The following is a 15351-nucleotide window of genomic DNA, read 5'->3' on the forward strand; positions in this document are numbered from 1 at the left end:
AGAGGGGTGAGAACTCATAGTTAGTTAATAAAAATTTAAAAACAAAAATAAAAGTAAATTTGAAATTCAAATTTTTGAATTCGAAAATTAAAATTTGAATTTTGAATTTTTAAAATTGAAATTTGAAGATTAAAATTAAATTTTTTTTTTAAATTTTGAATTTTAAATTTTTGAAAATTGAATTTTTAAAATTGAAAATTGAAAATTAATTTTTTTTCGAAAAATCAATTTAAAAGTAAATATTTACAATAACCAATAATAAGGCATACATTTGCAATTCCCCGGCAACGGCGCCATTTTGATGAGAGGAACTTTTGCATGGTCTAGAAATTTGCGGATAAATCCTCGTTGCAAGTATAGTTTCTAAACCTTCAAAAGTCCTTTCACACAAACGTTTTGGTTGTCACAAGTAACAAACCCCTTTTAAATTGATAACTGAGTATTTAAACCTCGGGTCGTCTTCTCAAGGAATTGCAGGGAGGTATATTCTTATTATTGGTTATGAGTTTTGTAAATTGGGGGTTTTGGAGCTTGAGCAATGAGCACAGATATATTTAAATGACAAATAAAATAAATAAATAAGTATAAAATAAACTTTTGGCAAGGTATGATAAATTAGAAGTCCAGACTTAGTTATCCTTATCAATAATAATGAAAGTTGAATCTTAATTCCACTTAGTTAACCTTTACTAAAGCAAAGGAAAGTCAAGGGACTAATTAGTTTGATCTTCGAATCCTATTTATTTCCTAAGAAAAGATTGGGATTATTGAAGTTCAGTTCAATTATCAAAGATAACAGTTATCAATTATGTTGAGCTAAGATAACTCCTGAGTTACTGCTTTCTTAACCAAGACCCAAAGGGGAAAAAGTAAATTTACTGGAATAAAAATGTCTTCAGATGGGAATAACAATAATGTAAATAAAAGAAAGAAATATTAAACTAAAATACCTCAAGTAATATTAATTCAAAAGAGTAATCTGTAATATGGAAGAATTCATAAAATTTCAAGAGTAAATAAAAAGGAATGTTGAACCTGATAAACAGAGATAATCCTGAAAGCGAATAAAATCCTAAATCTAAATCCTAATCCTAAAGAGAGAGGAGAGAATCTCCCTCTCAAACTAAATCTAAATCATGAGAAGTGAATTATGAGAGCCCCCTTATGAATGGATGCATTCCCCCACTTTATAGCCTCTAATCTGTGTTTTCTGGGCCGAGAACTGGGTCAGAAACAACCCAGAATTCGCTGGTTGCGAATTCAAACATGCTGAATTTCCGTCACTGCGACGCGTCCGCATGGAGTACGCGGTCGCGTTGTCTAGCGTCAGAGCAACTATGGTATATTATATATCAAATCGAAGCCCCGGACGTTAGCTTTCCAACGCAACTAAAACCGCGTCGTTTGGGCCTCTGTAGCTAAAGTTATAGCCGTTTGAGTGCGAAGAGGTCAGGCTGGACAGCTTAGCAATTTCTCCAGCTTCTTGTATTCCTTCCACTTTTGCATGCTTCCTTTCCATCCTCTGAGCCATTCCTGCCCTGTAATCTCTGAAATCACTTAACACACATATCAAGGCATCTAATGGTGATAAGAGAGGATTAATATTAGAAATTATAAGTCCAAAGAAGCATGTTTTCAATCAAAGCACATAATTAGGAAGGCAAATGTAAAACCATGCAAATAGTATGAATAAGTGGGTAAAGAGTTGATAAAAACCACTCAAATGAGCACAAGATAAACCATGAAATAGAGATTTATCACCCTGCACGTGGTTTCTTTAATGAAACATGTGCTGCGCAAATTTTGGGGGCTTTTGGCCCATTTTGGAAGGCTTGAAGGCTGAGATGAAGTGCTATATGAAGGGGATATCAACACTTATGAAGGCATTAGTGTAGAAGGCCTCATATTTTACATTTTTTCGTAGTATTAGGAGTAGGAGTAGGAGTAGTGTAGCATTGCTCTCTTAGGGTTTTATTTTCATCTTCATTGTAGCATTTTATAGCAGGCTTTAATCTTGGATGTTGATCAACTCTTTTGTAAGTACTCTTTAATTTCTCTTTAATTACATCATAGTTGCTTTCATTTTCCTTTGGTTCAAGTGCTTTGTTAATATTTAAAATTTTGAGTTCTTGAAGTTTTGATTGATGAATTTAATGTTTTATGCTTTCTTTATGCTTGATTACTTGGTTATTGTTGATTTTGTGGTTAGTTGGTTATAGTTTTCTAATTTTCCTTACAATTTCTCATGTTTTGGTTTTGTGTCCACCAAGTGTTTATGAAAATTCCACTTGGTAGTTTTGAGTATATTTTTACACCTTGGCTTGTGGTTTGAGTTCCTAGGATACTAGAGTCATAATGTCTGACATTTAGTGGTAATTCTTGGGGAGTTAGTTGTCTCTTGTTTCCATTAAAGCTAGCTTTTTATCAACTAGTTTGGTAAGTTAGCTAAGACTTATGGATTAAGGTCAATTATGCTTGCTTGACTTACTCCACGATGTTTGGGGTTAACTAAGTGAGACTAACTCATGATAATTACTATAGTTGTGGTCAGGACGATGATAGGATTCCTTGGTTCCTCATTCCCAGGTCAAGGCTCTTTTTATGCATTTATAAGTTTTGATCTTGTTTCCCTTACTTGCATTAATTACCAATTTTGATTATTTCTTTGTTCTTTTATTACTTAATTCTTTAAATTTTTAGTTCTTTAATTGCAAAACCCCCTTTTCTTACAACCGAAAGCGTATAACACTTCAATTGTATCCTAGGCAAGAACGACCTGAGGTTGAATTACTCTCGGTTATTTTGTATTGAACTTAATATTTGATTAAGGGAGTTCATCGTTGGTTTAGACTATGCTACCAACGAATTAATTCTTGTCTTGATTGACTCTAAACCGGCAATAACTCTCTTGTCAACTTCCTACGAATATGTTTCTTAATTAAATTGATCAAACTATTATTTGCAGCCTCAACCTGGCCATTTGCCTATGCGTAGTATGGGGTCAAAGTCACCATCTTTATATTCTTCAACGCTACAAAATTACTTATATGTCGACCATTAAACATTGTACCCTAATCTGTACTTAAAGTCTGAGGAATCCCAAAATGATGTACTATATTTTCCTTGTTAAAATCGATAATCTCATTTTGACCAACTTCCTTTAAAGGAATAGCTTCCTCCCACTTGGTAAAATAATCAATTGCTACCAAAATGAATTTATGATTTTTTTTACTATGGTGGATGGATCAAACTAATAAAATCTAAATTCCACCCCGTAAATGGCCAATGCTTAATTATCGAATGCAATTCAGCAACGGGTATTTGCTATAATACACTATGTTTCTGACACTCTTGACATGTCTTTGTATACTCAATACAATCTTTGATCATGGTTGGCCAAAACACTCGATCACATCGTAATATCCATTTAATTCTTTTCTGAGCTTGATCTGTTCCACAAATACCATTATGAACCTCTCTAAGAGCAATCATTGCTTTAGACTTGCTCAAAAATCTCATAAGAATTCCCTCAATACCTTTTCTATACAACTCATCTCCTACTGGTGCACGAAATTACAATCACACTTTTGCAATTCCGCACAACTAACCTGCAAGTGCACTGGGTCGTCCAAGTAATACCTTACGTGAGTAAGGGTCGATCCCACGGAGATTGTCGGCTTGAAGCAAGCTATGGTTATCTTGTAACTCTTAGTCAGGATATCAGTAATTCTCAGATTTAATTGTAAAAAGTAAAAGAACATGAAATAAATACTTGTTATGCAGTAATGGAGAACAGGTTGAGGCTTTGGAGATGCTCTGTCTTCTGAATCTCTGCTTTCCTACTGTCTTCTTCTTCACGCACGCAAGGGTCCTTCCTTGGCAAGCTGTATGTTAGTGGATCACCGTTTTCAATGGCTACCATCCGTCCTCTCAGTGAAAATGATCCAAATGCGCTGTCACCGCATGACTAATCATCTGTCGGTTCTCACTCATGCTGGAATAAGATCCATTGATCCTTTTGCGTCTGTCACTACGCCTAGCACTCGCAAGTTTGAAGCTCGTCACAGTCATCCCTTCCCAGATCCTACTCGGAATACCATAGACAAGGTTTAGACTTTTCGGATCTCAAGAATGGCTGGCTGCCAATAATTCTAGCCTATACCACGAAGACTCTGATCTGAATCAGGAGGCTAAGAGATATGCATTCTGTCTAAGGTAGAATGGAGGTGGTTGTCAGGCACGCGTTCATAGATTGAGAATGGTGATGAGTGTCACAGATCATCACATTCATTAAGTTGAAGTACGAGTGAATATCTTAGAATAGAGATAAGCGTGATTGAATGGAAAACAGTAGTAATTGCATTAATTCATGGAGACACAACAGAGCTCCTCACCCCCAACCATGGGGTTTAGAGACTCATGCCATAGAGAATACAATATGAAACGTGTAAAGTGTCATGAGGTGTGTAAATACAATAGCAAAAGGTCCTATTTATAGAAAACTAGTAGCCTAGGGTTTACAGAATGAGTAAATGATGCAGAATCCACTTCCGGGCCTACTTGGTGTGTGCTTGAGCTGAGCATTGAAGCTTTCATACGTAGAGACTTTTCTTGGAGTTAAACGCTAGCTTTTGTGCCAGTTTGGGCGTTTAACTCTAGCTTTTATGCCAGTTCTGGCGTTTTGACGCCAGAATTTTTATGCTGACTTGGAACGCCGGTTTGGGCCATCAAATCTCGGGCAAAGTATGAACTATTATATATTTATGGAAAGCTCAGAATGTCTACTTTCCAACGAAATTAAGAGCGCGTCAATTGGGTTTTTGTAGCTCTAGAAAATCCACTTCGAGTCCAGGTAAGTCAGAATCCAACAGCATCTGCAGTCCTTTTTCAGTCTCTGAATCAGATTTTTGCTCAGGTCCCTCAATTTCAGCCAAAAAATACCTGAAATCACAGAAAAACACACAAACTCATAGTAAAGTCCAGAAATGTGATTTTTGAATAAAAACTAATAAAAACATAATAAAAACTAACTAAAATATACTAAAAACATACAAAAAATAATGCCAAAAAGCGTATAAATTATCCGCTCATCACAACACCAAAATTAAATTGTTGCTTGTCCCCAAGTAATTGAAAATCAAATAGGATAAAAAGAAGAGAATATACTATAAATTCCAAATTATCAAGAAAACTTAGCTCTAATTAGATGAGCGGGACTAGTAGCTTTTTGCCTCAGAACAGTTTTGGCATCTCACTTTATCCCTTGAAGTTTAGAATGATTGGCATCTTTAGGAACTCATAATTTTAGATAGTGTTATTGATTCTCCTAGTTTAGTATTGTTGATTCTTGAACATAGTTACTTTATGAGTCTTGGCCGTGACCCTAAGCATTTTGTTTTCCAGTATTACCACCGGATACATAAATGCCACAGACACATAACTGGGTGAACCTTTTCAGATTGTGACTCAAATTTGCTAGAGTCCCCAATTAGAGGTGTCCAGAGCTCTTAAGCACACTCTTTTTGCTTTGGACCACGACTTTAACCGCTCAGTCTCAAGTTTTTACTTGACATCTTCACGCCACAAGCACATGGTTAGGGACAACTTGGTTTAGCCGCTTAGGCCAGGATTTTATTCCTGTGGTCCCTCCTATTCACTGATGCTCAAAGCCTTGGATCCTTTTTATTACCCTTGCCTTTTGGTTTAAAGGGATATTGGCTTTTTCTGCTTGCTTTTTTTCTTTTTCTTTCTTTTTCTTTTATTTTTTTTCGCCATATTTTTTTTCGCAAGCTTTTCACTGCCTTTTCTTGCTTCAAGAATCAATTTTATGATTTTTCAGATTATCAATAACATTTCTCCTTTTCCATCATTCTTTCAAGAGCCAAAAATTTTAACATTCATAAACAATAAATTCAAAAGACATATGCACTGTTCAAGCATTCATTCAGAGAATAAAAAGTATTGTCACCACATCAAAATAATTAAACTAATTTCAAGGATGAATTTGAAATCATCTACTTCTTGTTCTTTTGTGATTTAAAACATTTTTCCTTTAAGAAAGGTGATAGATTTATAGGACATTCATAGCTTTAAGTCATAAACTTTAAATTTTATTAATCATGTAAAATAAAAATAAAACTCAAAAATAAATATAAGAGTAGACCAATAATAATAGAAGACAGAAAATTAAAAATAGAAAAATAAATGACTCTTAAAATAGATTCCTAATAATAAAGGTTATCACAGAGTTAGACTCAACAACCTTGATTTTGAGAAGTGGATGCTCCTTCCTTCTGTGTGGTGTTTGGTCCTTCAAGGGAGAGCTTCTGGCGCTTCAGCTCCTATAGCTCACGCCCCTGCTTCTCCTGTTCCTTAAGCAGCTTGTAGAGCATGCAATTTTGATTCTGCTGTTCTTCCTTAAGTTGCTCCACAGCTTTTTATAGCTTGGTAACAGATGCTTCTAGGCGGGTCCAGTAGTCAATTTCAGGGATTTCTGAGAGGAACTCCTGCGCCCTCCTTTTGATGGAGTTATCTTGCACTTGTTGTCCTTCCATTGTCTTCTTGGTGATTGGGTGTTCGATTGGGATGAATTCATCTACTCCCATCCTCACCCCAGCATCTTTACATAGCAGAGAAATTAAGCTTGGGTATGCCAGTTTGGCTTCAGTGGAGTTCTTGTTTGCAATTGTGTAAATCTCACAAGAAATCAGATGATGAATCTCCACTTCGTTTCCCAGCATAATACAATGAATCATCACTGCTCTTTTGACAGTGACCTCAGAGCGGTTGCTAGTGGGCAGTATAGAACGCCCAATGAAGTCTAACCAGCCTCTTGCGACTGGTTTGAGATCTCTTCTCTTGAGTTGGTTTGGGACACCTTTTGAATTGGTTATCCACTTAGTTCCAGGGAGGCATATGTCCTCTAGAACTTGGTTCAACCCCTTATCTACTCTCACCATTCTCCTATTAAAGGATTCTGGATCATCTTGTAGTTGAGGCAGTTTGAAGACCTCTCTTATTTTGTCCAGGTGGAAGTAAATAATCCTCCCTCTGACCATAGTTCTGTAGGTATGAAAGGCGGTTCCAGTTATTCTCTGCTTATCTGTCAGCCACAGATTTGAGTAGAATTCCTGAACCATATTTTTTCCAACCTTTGTCTCAGGATTAGCTAGAATTTCCGATCTTCTGTTTCGAATTTGCTCTTGGATCTCCGGATATTCGTCTTCTTTCAGATCGAATTTAACTTCCGGGATCACTGACTCCAGACCCATTATTTTATGGTAATGGTCTGCATGTTCTTTGGTTAAGAACCTCTCTTGATTCCAAAGACTCTTTGGAGTATTCTCTTTCTTGCCTCTTGAGTTGGTTTGTTTTCCTTTAGGAGCCATGATCTTAATGAGTCTTAGCTCGGTGATCACGGAAAAACACACCAAACTTAGAGGTTTGCTTGTCCTCAAGCAAAAGAAGGGAAATGAGAGAGATAAGAGGAGAGGTAAATTCGAATGGTGGAGAGGTGGGGATGGCCGAATGTGTATTTATAAGTAGAGGGGAGGGATTTCGAAAATTTGAAAAAGATATGACATAAAGATATGATTGGTGAAAAAATAGAACCATGATATGAAAAAGATGAGATTCTTAAATGGAAAAGATATGAAGAGGATGAATCTGAAAATTTGTTGATGCATCTAAGAATTAAGAGATGATATGATGAGTTGGAAAAGATTTGGAAAGAAATTGAGAAGATATTTGAGTTTTTGAAGAAGATTTGGGAAGGATTTGAAAGAAATTTGAAAAGGGATTTAGAAAATTATTAAATTTTTGAAGTGGATAACAAAATCCTCTCCCCCTGCCTTTCTGGCATTAAACACCCAGAATGGTATCCATTCTGGCATTTAACGCCCATATATTGGCCATTGTGGGCGTTTAACGCCCAGTCAGGTACCCTGGCTGGCGTTAAACGCCAGAAATCTTTTGTTACTGGGAGTTTTTCTGAACGCCCAGGATGCTGCAATTCTGGCGTTAAACACCCAGAATGGTATCCATTCTGGCATTTAATGCCCAAAATGGTATCTTTACTGGCGTTAAACGCCCAAAATGCGCCTTACTGGTGTTTTGTTGCCAGTGAGCTCTTTTTCTATACTTTTTGCACTGAATCCTTCTGTAACTCTGTGAATTCCTACAATTTAATGATTAATCTTGAAGAAAATTTATATCAAACTTCTGTAAGTATTAATTAAAACAAATAACTTGCTAATGGCTGGGTTGCCTCCCAGTAAGCGCTTCTTTATTGTCTTGAGCTGGACCTTGACTGAGCTTTATTCTAGTCTCAGTCTTGAGCATTCTTGCTCAAAATTACTTTCAAGATAATGTTTGATTCTCTGTCCATTAACAATGAACTTTTTGTCAGAGTCAATATCCTGAAGCTCAATATATCCATATGGTGACACACTTGTAATCACATATGGTCCCCACCACCGGAATTTCAATTTTTCGGGGAATAGTCTGAGCCTAGAGTTAAACAGCAGAACCTTCTGTCCTGGTTCAAAGACTCTAGATGACAGTTTCTTGTCATGCCACCTTTTTGCTTTTTCCTTATAAATTTTTGCATTTTCAAAAGCATTGAGTCTGAATTCCTCTAGCTCATTCAGCTGGAGCAATCTTTTCTCTCCAGCTAACTTAGCATCCAGGTTTAGGAATATGGTTGCCCAATAGGCCATATGTTCCAGTTCCACGGGCAGATGATAGGCCTTGCCATACACAAGCTAGTATGGAGAGGTTCCTATGGGAGTCTTGAATGCTGTTCTGTATGCCTGGTGCACGAAATTGTGATCTCCAGGCTCGAACAAATCCTGGTAATGGCTCTAAAGCTTGGTGCTCTGATCTTAATTCATAATTGTCACAACTTCGATACAACTAACCAGCAAGTGCACTGGGTCGTCCAAGTAATACCTTACGTGAGTAAGGGTCGAATCCCACGGAGATTGTTGGTATGAAGCAAGCTATGGTCACCTTGTAAATCTCAGTCAGGAAGATATACAGTGATAATGGTGTTTTCGAATTTAATATAATAGAATAGGGATAGAGATACTTATGTAAATCATTGGTAGGAACTTCAGATAAGCGAATGGAGATGCTTTTCGTTCCTCTGAACCTCTGCTTTCCTGCTATCTTCATCCAAGCAGTCTTACTCCTTTCCATGGCTGGCTTTATGCAAGGGCATCACCGTTGTCAGTGGCTACATCCCCTCCTCTCAGTGAATAATATGCTCACGCACCCTGTCACGGCATGGCTATTCATCTGTCGGTTCTCGATCATGCTGGAATATGATTCACCCTCCTTTTGCGTCTGTCACTAACGCCCAACAATCGCGAGTTTGAAGCTCGTCACAGTCATTCAATCATTGAATCCTACTCAGAATACCACAGACAAGGTTTAGAACTTCCGGATTCTCTTGAATGCCGCCATCATTCTAGCTTACGCCACGAAGATTCTGGTTAGGAGATCTAAGAGATATTCATTCTAGCTTAATTCATGTAGAACAGAAGTGTTTGTCAGGCACGCGTTCATAAGGGAGAAGGATGATGAGCGTCACACATAATCATCACCTTCATCACGTTCTTGGGTGCGAATGGATATCTTAGAAGCGAAATAAGAAGAATTGAATAGAAAACAGTAGTACTTTGCATTAATCTTTGAGGAACAGCAGAGCTCCACACCTTAATATATGGAGTGTAGAAACTCTACCGTTGAAAATACATAAATGAAGGTCCAGGCATGGCCGAGATGGCCAGCCCCCTTGATCTAAGAACAATGCGTTCAAAGATGATCCTAAGATCCTAAGATGATCAAAAGATGGTCAAAAGGACGCCCAATACAATAGTAAAAGGTCCTATTTATAATAAACTAGTCACTAGGGTTTACATGAGTAAGTAATTGATGCATAAATCCACTTCCGGGGCCCACTTGGTGTGTGTTTGGGCTGAGCCTGAGTGTTGCACGTGCAGAGGCCATTTGTGGAGTTGAACGCCAGTTTCTGTGCCAGTTTGGGCGTTCAACTCTGGTTTTGGATCCTTTTCTGGCGCTGGACGGCAGATTTGGGTAGAAGGCTGGTGTTGAACGCCAGTTTACGTCGTCAATGCTTGGTCAAAGTATGGACTATTATATATTGCTGGAAAGCCCTGGATGTCTACTTTCCAACGCAATTGGAAGCGCGCCATTTCGAGTTCTGTAGCTCCAGAAAATCCATTTTGAGTGCAGGGAGGTCAGAATCCAACAGCATCAGCAGTCCTTCTTCAACCTCTGAATCTGATTTCTGCTCAAGTCCCTCAATTTCAGCCAGAAAATACCTGAAATCACAGAAAAACACACAAACTCATAGTAAAGTCCAGAAATGTGAATTTAACATAAAAACTAATGAAAACATCCCTAAAAGTAACTAGATCCTACTAAAAACATACTAAAAACAATGCCAAAAAGCGTATAAATTATCCGCTCATCACAACACCAAACTTAAATTGTTGCTTGTCCCCAAGAAACTGAAAATAAAATAGGATAAAAAGAAGAGAATATACTATAAATTCCAAACTATCAATGAAACATAGCTTCAATCAAATGAGCAGGACTTATAGCTTTTTGCCTCTTGAATAGTTTTGGCATCTCACTTTATCCATTGAGGTTCAGAATGATTGGCATCTATAGGAACTCAGAGTTCAGATAGTGTTATTGATTCTCCTAGTTCAGTATGATGATTCTTGAACACAGCTATTTTATGAGTCTTGGCCATGGCCCTAAGCACTTTGTTTTCCAGTATTACCACCGGATACATAAATGCCACAGACACATAATTGGGTGAACCTTTTCAGATTGTGACTCAGCTTTGCTAAAGTCCCCAATTAGAGGTGTCCAGGGTTCTTAAGCACACTCTTTTTTTTGCTTTGGACCTTGACTTTAACCGCTCAGTCTCAAGTTTTCACTTGACACCTACACGCCACAAGCACATGGTTAGGGACAACTTGGTTTAGCCGCTTAGACCAGGATTTTATTCCTTTAGGCCCTCCTATCCACTGATGCTCAAAGCCTTGGGATCCTTTTTATTTGCCCTTGCCTTTTGGTTTTAAGGGTTTTTGGCTTTTTCTGCTTGCTTTTTCTTTTCCTTTCTATTTTTTTTCTATTTTTTTCGCTCTTTTTTTTTTCTGCAAGCTTTGTTCTTTGCTGCTTTTTCTTGCTTCAAGAATCATTTTTATGATTTTTCAGATTATCAAATAACATGTCTCCTAGTCATCATTCTTTCAAGAGCCAACATATTTAACATTCTTAAACAACAACTTCAAAAGACATATGCACTGTTCAAGCATACATTCAGAAAACAAGAAGCATTGTCACCACATCAATATAATTAAACTAAGTTCAAGGATAAATTCGAAACTCATGTACTTCTTGTTCTTTTGAATTAAAACATTTTTCATTTAAGAGAGGTGATGGATTCATAGGACATTTATAACTTTAAGACAAAGTTACTAACTACTAATGATCATGTAATGAAGACACAAACATAGATAAGCACATAACATAGAAAACGAAAAGCAGAAGAATTAAGAACAAGGAATGAATCCACCTTAGTGATGGTGGCATTTCCTTCTTGAGGAATCAATGATGTGCTTGAGCTCTTCTATGTCTCTTCCTTGCCTTTGTTGCTCCTCCTTCAGTGCTTTTAGATCTTCTCTGATTTCATGAAGGATGATGGAGTGCTCTTGATGTTCCACCCTTAGTTGCTTCCAATAATTGTGTGGAAGAAAATGTATCCCTTGAGGTATCTCAGGGATCTCTTGATTTGCAGTCAAATGTTCTACCACTGAGCTATAGACCCTTGATGGAAGCTTTTGTCTTCCCTTTCCTCTTTCTAGAGGTTTCTCTGGCCTTAGGTGCCATCAATGGTTATGGAAAAAACAAAAAAGCTATGCTTTTACCACACCAAACTTAGAATGTTGCTCGCCCTCGAGCAAAAGAAGAAAGAATAGAAGAATAAGAAGAAGATATGGAGGAGAAGGATGGGAGTGTGTATTCGGCCATATGGGTGGGATTGGGTGGGAGAGAGATGTTGAATTTTTGAAGGTAGTGGGTGTATGGATGTGAGTGGTAAATGGAAAAAAAGAAGGGATGATCATGAATAGAAAGAGAGATGATGAGGTAGGTGGGGATCCTGTGGGGTCCACAGATCCTGAGATGATCCTATGGGGTCCACAGATCCTGAGGTGTCAAGGCATTTACATCCCTGCACCAATTTAGGCATGTAAAAATGCCTTTGTATCCAACTCTGGGCGTTCAGCGCCAGGTTGGTGGCCATTTTGGGCATTCAACGCCCATCTGTGTGCCATTTCTGGCGTTGAACGCCAGAACCATGCCTGTTCTGGCGTTCAGCGCCCAGAAGCTGCCCATTTTGGGCGTTCAGCGCCAGAACCATGCTCTGTTCTGGCGCTGAACGCCAGACAGATGCTCCTCCAGGGTGTGATTTTTCTTTTGCTGTTTTTGATTCCGTTTTCAATTTTTATATTTATTTTGTGACTCCACATGATCATGAACCTAAGAAAACATGAAAAACAATAAAAATAAGAATTAGATAAACATTGGGTTGCCTCCCAACAAGCGCTTCTTTAATGTCAATAGCTTGACAGTGGGCTCTCATGGAGCCTCACAGATGTGCAGAGCTTTGTTGAGACTCTCCAACACCAAACTTAGAGTTTGGATATGGGAGTTCAACACCAAACTTAGAGTTTAGTTGTGGCCTCCCAACACCAAACTTAGAGTTTGACTGTGGGGGCTCTGGTTGACTCTGCTTGGAGAGAAGCTTTTTCTGCTTCCTCTCCATGGTTGTAGAGGGAGATCCTTGAGTTTTAAACACAAGGGAGTCCTCATTCCATTGAAGGAATATTTCACCTCTGTCAACATCAATCACAGCTCTTGCTGTGGCCAGGAAAGGTCTTCCTAGGATGATGGATTCATCCTCTTCCTTTCCAGTATCCAGGACTATGAAATCAGCAGGGATGTAAAGGCCTTCAACCTTTACTAACACGTCCTCTACTTGTCCATATGCCTGTTTTCTTGAGCTGTCTGCCATCTCTAGTGAGATTTTAGCAGCCTGCACCCCATAGATTCCCAGTTTCTCTATTACAGAGAGGGGCATGAGGTTTATTCCTGAACCAAGGTCACACAGAGCCTTAAAGATCATGGTGGCTATGGTACAGGGTATTAAGAACTTTCCAGAATCCTGTCTCTTCTGAGGCAATGTCAGTTGATCCAGATCACTTAGTTCATTGATGAACAAGGGAGGTTCAACTTCCCAAGTATCAATGCCAAATAGTTTGGCATTCAGCTTCATGATTGCACTAAGAAACTTGGCAGTTTGCTCTTCAGTAACATCCTCATTCTCTTCAGAAGAGGAATACTCATCAGAGCTCATGAAGGACATAAGGAGGTTCAATGGAATCTCTATGGTCTCTAGATGAGCCTCAAAGTCCTTTGGTTCCTCAGAGGGAAGCTCCTTATTGGCCACTGGACGTCCCAGGAGGTCTTCCTCCTTGGGATTCACGTCCTCTCCTCTCCTCACAGGTTCGGCCATGGCACTTATGTCAATGGCCTTGCACTCTCCTTTTGGGTTCTCTTCTGTATTACTTGGAAGAGTACTAGGAGGGATTTCAGTGATCCTTTTACTCAGCTGGCCCACTTATGCTTCCAAATTTCTAATGGAAGACCTCGTTTCATTCATGAAACTTACAGTGGCCTTAGATAGATCAGAGACTAGATTTGCTAAATTAGAAGCGTTTTGTCCAGAGTTCTCTGTCTGTTGCTGAGTTGATGATGGAAAAGGTTTGCTATTGCTAAACCTGTTTCTTCCACCATTGTTAAAGCCTTGTTGAGGCTTCTGATCCTTCCATGAGAAATTTGGATGATTTCTCCATGTTGAGTTATAGGTGTTTCCATAAGGTTCACCTAAGTAATTTACCTCTGCTATTGCAGGGTTCTCAGGATCATAGGCTTCTTCTTCAGAAGATGCCTCTTGAGTACTGTTGGATGCAGCTTGCATTCCATGCAGACTCTGAGAGATCATATTGACTTGCTGAGTCAATATTTTATTCTGAGCCAATATGGCATTCAGAGTATCAACTTCAAGAACTCCCTTCTTCATAAGCGTCCCATTATTCACAGGATTCCTTTCAGAAGTGTACATGAACTGGTTATTAGCAACCATGTCAATGAGTTCTTGAGCTTCTGCAGGCGTTTTCTTTAGGTGAATGGATCCACCTGCAGAAGTGTCCAGTGACATCTTTGATAGCTCAGATAAACCATCATAGAATATATCCAGGATGGTCCATTCTGAAAGCATGTCAGAAGGACACTTTTTGGTCAACTGTTTGTATCTTTCCCAAGCTTCATAGAGGGATTCACCTTCTTTCTGTCTGAAGGTTTGAACATCAGCTCTAAGCTTGCTCAGCTTTTGAGGAGGAAAGTACTTGGCTAAGAAAGCCGTGACCAGCTTATCCCAAGAGTTCAGGCTGTCTTTGGGTTGAGAATCCAACCATAATCTAGCTCTGTCTCTTACAGCAAACGGGAAAAGCATGAGCCTGTAGACTTCAGGATCTACTCCATTAGTCTTAACAGTATCACATATCTGCAAGAATTCAATTAAGAACTGAAAAGGATCTTCAGATGGAAGTCCATGAAACTTGCAGTTCTGCTGCATCAGAGAAACTAATTGAGGTTTCAGCTCAAAGTTGTTTGCTCCGATGGCAGGAATGGAGATGCTTCTTCCATGTAAATTGGAATTAGGTGCAGTAAAGTCACCAAGCATCCTCCTTTCATTATTATTATTTTCGGCTGCCATATCCTTTTCCTGTTCAAAAATTTCTGAAAGGTTATCTCTGGATTGTTGTATTTTAGCTTCTTAATTTTCTCTTCAGAGTCCTTTCAGGTTCTGGATCTGCTTCCACAAGAATGTTCTTATCCTTGCTCCTGCTCATATGACAAAGAAGAAGGCACAGAAAAATAATAATAATAATAGAGATCCTTTATACCACAGTATAGGGATTCCTGTGTGAGTAGAAGAAGAGGGGGAGACAAAGAATGTAGTATAATGACAGAAACACAACTGTGAGGAGGCTAGAGATGTGAGATGAGATGTTAGGATATGAATGAATAAATAGAATGAGATGGGAGAGGGAGAATTTTCGAAAATATTTTTGAAAAAGAGTTAGTGATTTTCGAAAATGGTTTTTGAAAAATGTTAGTAATTTTCGAAAATTTGTGAAATAAAAAATAAAAATAATTAGTTAATTAAAAAGAAATTTTTGAAAAAGA

General features: G+C 38.3%; 1 non-coding gene across 1 annotated transcript; it reads left to right on the plus strand.

Moving 5' to 3' along the window:
* The first annotated feature begins 14374 nt into the window (after nt 1–14374).
* LOC148572363 (small nucleolar RNA R71) lies at nt 14375–14482 on the plus strand. Its single transcript, XR_015908193.1, has one exon. It is a non-coding gene; the product is annotated as a small nucleolar RNA R71 (small nucleolar RNA).
* The last annotated feature ends 869 nt before the right edge of the window (nt 14483–15351 follow it).

The sequence above is a fragment of the Arachis ipaensis genome, chromosome B3 (genome assembly GCF_059453495.1).
Source record: "Arachis ipaensis isolate K30076 ecotype BB chromosome B3, ASM5945349v1, whole genome shotgun sequence".
In the NCBI taxonomy this organism is placed as follows: Eukaryota; Viridiplantae; Streptophyta; class Magnoliopsida; order Fabales; family Fabaceae; genus Arachis; species Arachis ipaensis.